At 41.3% G+C, this 9,637-nt stretch overlaps 1 pseudogene; it reads right to left on the bottom strand.

Moving 5' to 3' along the window:
- Positions 1 to 1,401: 1,401 nt before the first annotated feature.
- Positions 1,402 to 1,765, bottom strand: LOC147439852 (transcription elongation factor 1 homolog pseudogene; annotated as a pseudogene).
- Positions 1,766 to 9,637: the final 7,872 nt, after the last annotated feature.

Consider the following 9,637-nt stretch of genomic DNA (forward strand, 5'->3'; position numbering starts at 1 on the left):
CCTCCGAAATTTCCTAATGCTCTTGAAATCCTCAGGTTGCACTAGCTTTGCTTCATTTTTCTCCTTAATAGAGTGATACTCACTCTCTATATATGTAGTCTACCCTCTCCCTCTCGCCACAATAGGAAAAACTCGCAGAGAGAGAGAGAGAGAGAGAGAGAGAGAGAGAGAGAGAGAGAGAGAGAGAGAGATAGTTATAATTGTGACTCGCGTGACTTGCCTTTGGCAGATCTCACTTGCTCTTACCAATGGTTTCAAATAGCCAATCCCATACAATTTCTCGAGCTCACTCATGAACACACATAGAAACGCTCACGCTAAAACAGAGGTCCTTTAATAAGTGCATTCTAAGATAAAAATTCCAACATTCACAAAAATCAGCCATGAAAGTGTATAGTTCTTTTTTCAATGTAATGGCATATTTTTTCTCTCATGTTACCAAAGTTTATTTGGCTTGCATCTAATAGATATGAGTGACTATATGCAAGCAGTATGTTGCATAGGAATTTAGAATGCTCGAGAAAATGGTAGGTAGCCAGAGCAACGATTCAAAGGGTTAAGTAGAGATAGAGGGGAACGATTGGGCTGGGCAGAGAGAGAGAGAGAGAGAGAGAGAGAGAGAGAGAGAGAGAGAGTTTAGCTATGTGAGATGTCATCTTTGCTTGTGCAGTCCATCTTCTTCATGCCAATAATATATTCTTTGCTCAATGCTCGCGTGCTAGTTATAAAAGTATTGTCGTCTTTGTTTCTTCCAACAACAGTCTCTCTCTCTCTCTCTCTCTCATCCCCCACTTTCTCACCTATAAGCGGCACGATGCATGGTCTCTATCCCATGATTGCACTCAACCTTGCAATGCTTCTAATGCTAATTATTCTATCGGTGAATATACCTAAAGAGGCACACACTCAAGAAGCCAAAGATACCTTGCTAATGACAAAATTGACCATTCTGGCCGCACGTAATGTTGCACACTTACTATTTCCTCTCCAGCTATTGTATTCTACTATGTGTGGGTCTTTTGAAGTGCTTTAAAAAAAACATTTTTTCCCAAAAAGTTAAAACTTGGTAAATCTGCATCGATCTGATCTGAAAAATTGTAGAGGTAAATTGAGTCTAGAAAGTTCTCTCTCTCTCTCTCTCTCTCTCTCTCTCTCTCTCTCACACACACACACACACACACACACACAAACAGTCGTAACCCCAAGTGATAACTATCGAATCATTCTTTACAACACCTGAAAACGCAAAGACAACATTGATATCTTGATCGTCAAAACGATAGTATTGGGCCTTAGAAAAGCCTCAAACCAACCTTGACACCCACATTAAATGTCAATTAAGTTGTATAATAGAGGACACCATGGTACATGCTCTTTTCTAAAGAGTTGCATTATTACTCACTATTCTGATGCATTTGCCCTTTCACACTCGTCTATCCTGTCACACTGCACACATCAATGGGTTCGCTCAAAGCATCAATTTGGTAAGTGTAATTCTCTTGGCAGATTCTGCAATTGACTTCACCAATTGAGTTCTTTCGGTCCATGCGACATTCATCAACGCTGCTCTCCTGGTTGCAAAAGGGGCAGCTGAAAACCATGGAGAGCTTCTCCATCTTCTTCTTTGGAGGAGGCCTTCAAGGCTTCGCTGCCTATGCTCTCCAAGCACACCAAAAATCTGCAACCACGTGTTTCAAGAGGTGGCCGTAAATGCAGGACAACGCCCATGAGGGCCACCAAGGGCAGTGTACCACCCATTTGTCATGACAACAGGTGGGCAGTTTCTCCTCTCAGATAGTGTTCTAAGGATCTCTCTCTCTCTCTCTCTCTCTCTCATAGCCGCTCATACCTGCTGTAGGTACTCTGGAACACCCACAACCATCAAACGTAGGCATCCCTCCAAATTTAGGGCGCATTGGCAATGATGGCTTGTCTGCATACATGCGACGAGCATGGGCAGTAATGGCAGGCATGGTATAGCTTGCGATCTGCACATACGTGTGTGTGAACAAATGTATGGCATTGGTAGCGGTTGTGTGAATAGAGCAACAATGAAGATGCAGGCATTACCCAGCAAGACATTACCCGAGTTTGCTTAGCCAATACAGACAGACGTCGCAAACTCTTCGTTTGCCCTCGACATAGAAGGGCGGAGGTTGCATGGTGTTTTTAGGCCGCATACACAGAGAGGGGGGATTACCAAGGTAATAGCAACAACTTTTTCGTCTCCAACTGCTTCGTTGTAGTCTGTGTCGCCGTTTGCAATGTCTCGGGCAGCAGCAACAACAACTCTCTCTCTCTCTCTCTCTCTCTCTCTCTCTCTCTCTCTATATATTTTGAGATTAAAGAGACCCCAATCAAATCAAGTAAAAAATGGAAGCCCCAAGCACTTAGGGCATACATAAAATCAAGAGTCACCTAGATGTATAGATGTAGAACTCGCTCATTCTTTGTAGGCAACACACCCATTAATAGCAATATAAATGGGGTCAGCGACCTTAAAAATGGTACACTTTCACAGATGGCTCAAAATCTCTCTCTCTCTCTCTCTCTCTCTCTCTCGTAATGCAGCAATCTCTCCCTCCCCTTACACCATAGCAGCAACACTCTCTCTCTCTCTCTCTCTCTCTCTCTCTCTCTCTCTCGTATTGTTGGAATGCGAATTGTATTGCAGCAACGGAGAAATTCTCTCTCATCCCCCTTCCTCTACCCTCTATCGACCGTACCTCCAAGCCTCCCTGTTCGGCTACCTCCAAGCGGAGTCCCGAATGCCTTCATAGGCTTGCGTGTTCGGCTACCTCCAGGCCGAGCTCTGGATGGCTTCGTCCACGTTCCCGTTCCAGGCCTACGTTGCGCAGCGTCTACGTGGCATGCTTGAATTGTGGGCTCCATAATATGGTAATAGGCTGAGAGGAAGCTTAAGTATGTCTCCCTCTACTCTTCTTCTCTCTCTACATTTCTGTGTGAAATCAGTCTATGCATGCATCGAGTCCCTATCTCTTGCACCCACACCCGGGGGAGGGGGGGGATGATCCAAGCCTAAGCACACTCTTGTCTCTTGATCTCTTTGTTTCAATCTTGAATGCAACATGGGAATGGGAGGTAATATTCTCTCTCTCTCTCTCTCTCTCTCTCTCTCTCCCCCCCCCAAGTGGTAGATTGGTTATGCCATTTCCCTCTTGAATAACAGGTCTTGAGTTCAACTCTCCTCATCGGCTAGATCTTTAAGGTCTCTTGGGATAGTTTCCTACGACGTTAAAACTCTCTTCTTCTTCTTCTTTTCTCTCTCTCTCTCTCTCTCTCTCTCTCTCTCTCTCTCTCCCCCCCCCCCCCCCCGGGCTCCCTCCCCCACTTCAATTCATTCAATTTATTGGGCCTTTCTTTTCAACCCTCCATTGCATTCCTCTCGTTCTCTCTCTCTCTCTCTCTCTCTCTCTCTCTCTCACACACACACACACACACACACACACACACACACACACACACACACACACACACACACACACACACACACACACAGAATAATGTTCTGTAGCACGCAGATCTTCCTCTATTCTCTGATGAGACTGGCAATCCAAACAGTGTGCAATGTGTAAAAAACACTCAGGTCTACTCCTGCCTTGAGCTACGATTGCTTTTGAGAAGGCTCGATAATCACAAGGAACTTCAAATAATTTCCTACATAGGAAAAACCTATGTATCTTGTAAAATGTATCTATTCTACTAGTTATACCAACTTGAATTTCCTATATATATCTAGGAAAAGGAAATGTCTACAATATAAGAAAATGATCGTACCTTTGTATTTCTTATATAAGAAAACCGTAGTTAACTAGCACACTTCTATTAGACAATATTCTCTATATAGGAAATGTAAACACGTGTTTCACTACAATGTAGTTAATGTCAAAACTTTTATTATCCGTAAAAAAAAATTCACAGCAGTTGTTCAGCAATGAAAAAAAGCACCATTTGTACTTATTTAAACACAATTAGAAGCTAGAAAAACTTGGTTATTAGCTGCACTTACCTAGCTATAAACTACACTCAGTCAATTTCACTCTACTTAGGTGGACTTAGTTTCACTTAATTCCACTTAATCATAGTCAACTCAATAAAGTTGAACTCAAATAGAACTCACTTGCACTTCATTTGGGTCAATCACACAATTCACATCAATGAATTTCAAAGTTGAGTTGAAACGAAGACAATCAAGACTAACTAAGCGTCAAATGTACAACGATAAATTCCTTTAACTTAGTTGGACTAAAATTGGATTTATTCAAGAATCAAGTAGACCTAAGAGCACCAAGTTTGACACTTAAAATCACATTGGATGATATTACTCTTAATTGAAGTTATTGCACACACTTAGCTAGGATTTGTTAGATCATGAGGGGGATCATGATAATATTTACAATTTGATAGCGTGAAATTCTCTGGATTTGAAAAATCCAAAGAATTTGAGGCTATTGCTCTTATAAATTCACATGAATTTGAATCAATTTCGACTCAAAACTTTATCAAATTAATTTCAATTAAGTGGTTGGACTTGTCTCTATTCAATGGCATTAATCTATCGTTCAAGTGAGACTATAAGCACCTACTGTTTACTTATTCGCATTTTAGTTTAATCAAATTTAAAAGTTGACTATTTTTTACTGAACAATTATTAAATTTCTAGCAGATTAATTTCAACTTAATCAAATTTTAAAGTTAACTATCTTTGATTAAACTGTTATTGATTTCAAGCAGATTAATTTCAACTTAAAAAAAATTAATCCCTGCATTGACCTTATTTCGATCAAGCACAATAGCTAGATAGTGCAATTGGATTCTAATGCATCATTGAGTTCACTTGCACTTGAGGGAAATAAGATGTATCATATTGCATTAATTAAATTGCATTCAATTCAAACTAAATCAACTGTACTTGATTGGAGTCAACCTTAATGGAAACTATTGAAATTAACTTGTATAAATGTAGTACGGCAGCATATTGTACTTCTAATACAGATACATTGAATTAAGTGATGGGACATGATTCTACACTTAACAATGGGAATCTAATGAACTAGATTAGGAAATGATTACCTTGCCCTTCTAGCACAGTAAAATGTAACCAAAATTTATATAGCATTTCAATAAACAAGCTCAACTAATCAAGCCATCAATCAATACAAATACAAGAAATTTTCACGTTGTAATTGATAAGCATTCACTTGTTCACATGACGAAGTTATTATTAAATGTGACACCAATCTTGAATATCCACCATTAGCAGCAAAGGAATTCTTGTCAAGGAATATAAATAGAAATTTCTTCCTTATTGTACCAATGTATGTACTTTTGTTTATCATTCCATTGGCACTAAAGCATGCATTTTGAGAAAGTTACTTATTAAAGCCCATAGTACAATGATCTAGTAATTTGAAAGTAGCTAGAAGCACATGCAATGATGATTGAAGTGTACACAATTGTGTATTTATCATGGAAACACAATCGTGTATTTATCATGGCAACACAATACATACTTTATGAAATGTGCCTCTTTCAAGGCTTCCACAAACAAGAAGAGATCTAGAGTTCCTCTTCAAGTGCCAAAGTCAACATACATACAAGACAAATAAAGGGTACATGCGTGACCGTGTCTCGGGCACAAATATTCCAAATACTAGCTAATAACTATGCACTTGGTTGATCCCTCCACGATATTTGTACCCAAGAGGAGGGGGAGGGGGGGGGGGGGGGAGAGAGAGAGAGAGAGAGAGAGAAATTCATATGGGACAATATTATGGGTGTTTCTAGTTCTTTTTTCAATAGCAGTGATATAAGTTATTGTTGACTATTGAAAGGCCTGATACAACCACTAGAGATGATTTATAGTGTCATTTCAACCTCCACAAGTGTCAACAAACCAATATCACTAAGTAACATTTCATTCACTCGAAAGAAAAACGTAGAATAGAGACGAAATTCATATGGGACAATATTATGTGTGTATCTGGTTGTTCTCTATCTCATTAGATTTTATATAAGATATTGTAGCTCACTCAAAGGCCTCATACTTAACCACTAGGCTAGAGATGGTTTATAGTGTCATTTTCAACCTCCACAAGTGCCAATGAACCAATCACATGATAATATTTCACTCACTTGGAGGAAAAAGTAGAATAGAGACCAAATGTTCCTAAAAATAACTAGGTGATGTGTTAAGCTTAGCCAACCACTAAATTGAACTATAAAAACAAGGCAAAGGATATCAATGACCTAGTAAGGTAGTGCTATATGAAAATAGGAGTAGTGGAGGGAGATAGTTGATATAGCGAAGTGTGCCAAATAACTATAGACAAGGACTACAATCATTTGAGCTATGGAACAATATTATGTTTTTGGTTCTTCTCGCATTAGCATTGATATAATTTATTCTTGTCCACTAAAAGTCCTTGTACAACCGCTACAGAGACGATGTATAGTGTCATTTTCAACCTCCACATGGGCCAGCAAACCAATATTACATGATAACAATTTCAACCTTCACAAGTGCCAACAAACCAATAATACTTGAGAACCTTTCACTGGCACAAAAATGACAAAGTCTTGAGGAAAAAATAGGAATTAAGTCTCTTGCAAAGATTAGACATTGGGTGACATTCATTGTACAGAGAGCACTGACACACATAGGGAGTCGTCTTTGTAGTCAAATGAACAAGCCTCACAACAAACGTAAGAGTCCACCTATACTAGAGACATATTACTCTCTCTCTCTCTCTCTCTCTCTCTCTCTCTCTCTCTCTCTCTCTCTCTCTCTCTGTGGAGTCTTTGTAGGCAAATGAACAAGATTCACAACAAGCTTAAGAGTCCACCTACACTACTAGAGACATATCTACTCTCTCTCTCTCTCTCTCTCACACACACACACACACACACACACACACACACACACACACACACACACACACACACACACACACACACACACACACACACACACACACACACACACACAGAGACACACACATAGATGCATTGGAAAATGAGTTTCTTATGCCGCAGGGACACTCCCAAGAGACCTCAAAGATTGAGGAAACAACAGGAGAAGTCCCTTGAAAAGATTCATAAAACAGAGAGCGTTGACTTATTTAGGATAGAGACTCTGTTGTCTTAGGTTTTTTCCTGGAACATTTAGGGTGAAATTCATAAAACAGAGAGCGTTGAATTATTTAGGATAGAGACTCTGTTGTCTTAGGTTTTTTCCTGAGACATTTAGAATGACGACTAGTATGTGACCCGTGCGTTGCTGCGGCCAATAAAAGCATGGGCTCAATTCATATGCACATTCTTTATGCACTACTGAAAAATTGTCTATTATAAAAGGCTCTCTCTGTCTCTCACTCTCTCTCTCTCTCTCTCATAATGCTACAATGATATTTCTTATTTGAACTATAATTATGCTACATGATATGACAAATGATTCATACAAGGAGGAATAATGACAAGGTTAGATTGTAGCATTTCTAAAAGGCTAGTGTAGATAAAGATATTTCTTAGTCTAAGACATGTCTCTTGACTCTCTCGATATTGAAACTATTATGTGTCTCACTCTCTCTCTCTCTCTCTCTCTCTCTCTCTCTCTCTCTCTCTCTCTCACACACACACACACACACACACACACACACACACACACACAGATAGAGAGAGAGAGCACTGATTTCTTTAGGATAGAGACTCTGTCGTGCTCCCGGGGGATTCACTCTATATACAAAACGGGACGCCACCTGCGAGGGAACAACTTTGATAAAACCCCTATATACGACTCATATAAGGGAATATGACCCCCTTTCTACGCTTATACGACAATCAATGAAGGAAACTCTCATACCCCTATCTTGAAGGGGATCGGGGAGCACCACAGACGGAGAGTGAGAGAGAGAGAAGGAGACACACACAGATATGGGTGGGGAGACTGTGAAGTGGCAGCTCCCCCTATACAGTATACTCACTATAAGTATAGGATAACAGTGGGCGGGCGCCCATGACCTGGGCGACCGGTCAAGGCACATAGGCCTTAACCCCAACAACCTCCCACTTAAAGGCCAATGTGCCTTTAAGCAAGATCTACTAGTGTACAACTAATAGAAGGTGAGATATTCTCTCAACCTATGCCCACTGACTCTCGATGAGCTAGTGCATCCGGCTCTACTGATAGATAAACATCCCGCTGTAGAAGCCACACAGAGCTAGCTCCAAGCTCTGCAAAGAGTCTACAAGAGCTCATGCACTTCTGCAAGTATCGGTCCAATACCTGCAAACCTCCCCTATGCTCTATGCCGAGATCAGTCATTGAACAACTAATCAACCCTGCTGCAGATTCTCCCACTGCAGCTGCTATGTCGGGCCTTGAGATCGATATCTCGTACATGAGGACACCGAACGTTGATGCAACCCGGGCAACCTCTTCCACCTCCAACTCAGAACTCAAACTCAACTCATGGCAATCCTGTCCCCTATCATAGAGACCATGGCACTCTGACTCTGAGCTTTGGAGTGACTCCTCGTGCCCACCACATATCACATGTGTACCAAGAGTATCCATCTATCTTGAATCTGCATCAAGCTCTGGCATAAGCATATCAAGAAATGAATCCACAATAGCCGACATCTCAACATCCATGTGAGTCATCTCTGTCATCACCTCTGATGACTCATCCTGCTGTGACTCACTAGAGCTGTCCCGCTCTACCTGTGCATCCGTAGACGCAACCTGCACAACAAGGTCACTGCTCTGCACTCCATGCAAAGCATCCTGCAAACCACAAGCAAAAGAGACTCGCCTGCTCTCTCGCTCTCTACCTGGCTGCATGATCACAGAGACAACACCGTCTCTCCCGTGATCCACATGCAATGGGTAACCTGTACCACTCCTGGCACCTCTCGCAATCACTAGAGAACCCAAATGCATCACAAAATCTCGCTCTCGTAGCGAAATCTAACATCCAAAATCTCTAAGCTGACCAATCGAGATCAAACTCACTGTCAAATCTGGTACATAGCGCACATGTCGTAACAAGTAAGATGCACCACTCGGTAATGACAGTCTCACATCTCCTGCACCTGCTATCGCATGCACCGATCCATCGATCAAACGTACACTACCAAGCATACCGCTAGAATAGCTACAAAACCATTCACGATGTGACGTGACATGAAACATAGCATCTGCATCTAGCAACCACTGCGAAGGGAGTGCACTGTCCACATGTATAGCATCTCGTGCATAGCTCGAGGTAAAAGTGACATCCCCGTCACTAGTATACTCCGACACTACATCTGCCTCAACTGTCAAAGCAATTGAGTCCATGGCATCACTACATACATCTCTGAGACTGCCATGTCTCCTACGATGTCGCATACGACGAAAACAGCACCGTCTAACATGTCCAGAATGACCACAATACCAACATGTCACTTGTCGGTGTGCTCGTGAATGTACATGTCTCACACGAGTCCATGATGACCCAGATCTATCATACATTTCATGTAATCTGGGCCAAAGTGCTCTCGAAGTAGTCTCATACATAACAAGAGCATATACAGATTCCGCAAGGTGCAAAGAGAGTGTAGATAGTGCCATCTC

This window comes from Adiantum capillus-veneris, chromosome 16 (assembly GCF_014529385.1).
Source record: "Adiantum capillus-veneris isolate H3 chromosome 16, ASM1452938v2, whole genome shotgun sequence".
NCBI classification, from domain to species: Eukaryota; Viridiplantae; Streptophyta; class Polypodiopsida; order Polypodiales; family Pteridaceae; genus Adiantum; species Adiantum capillus-veneris.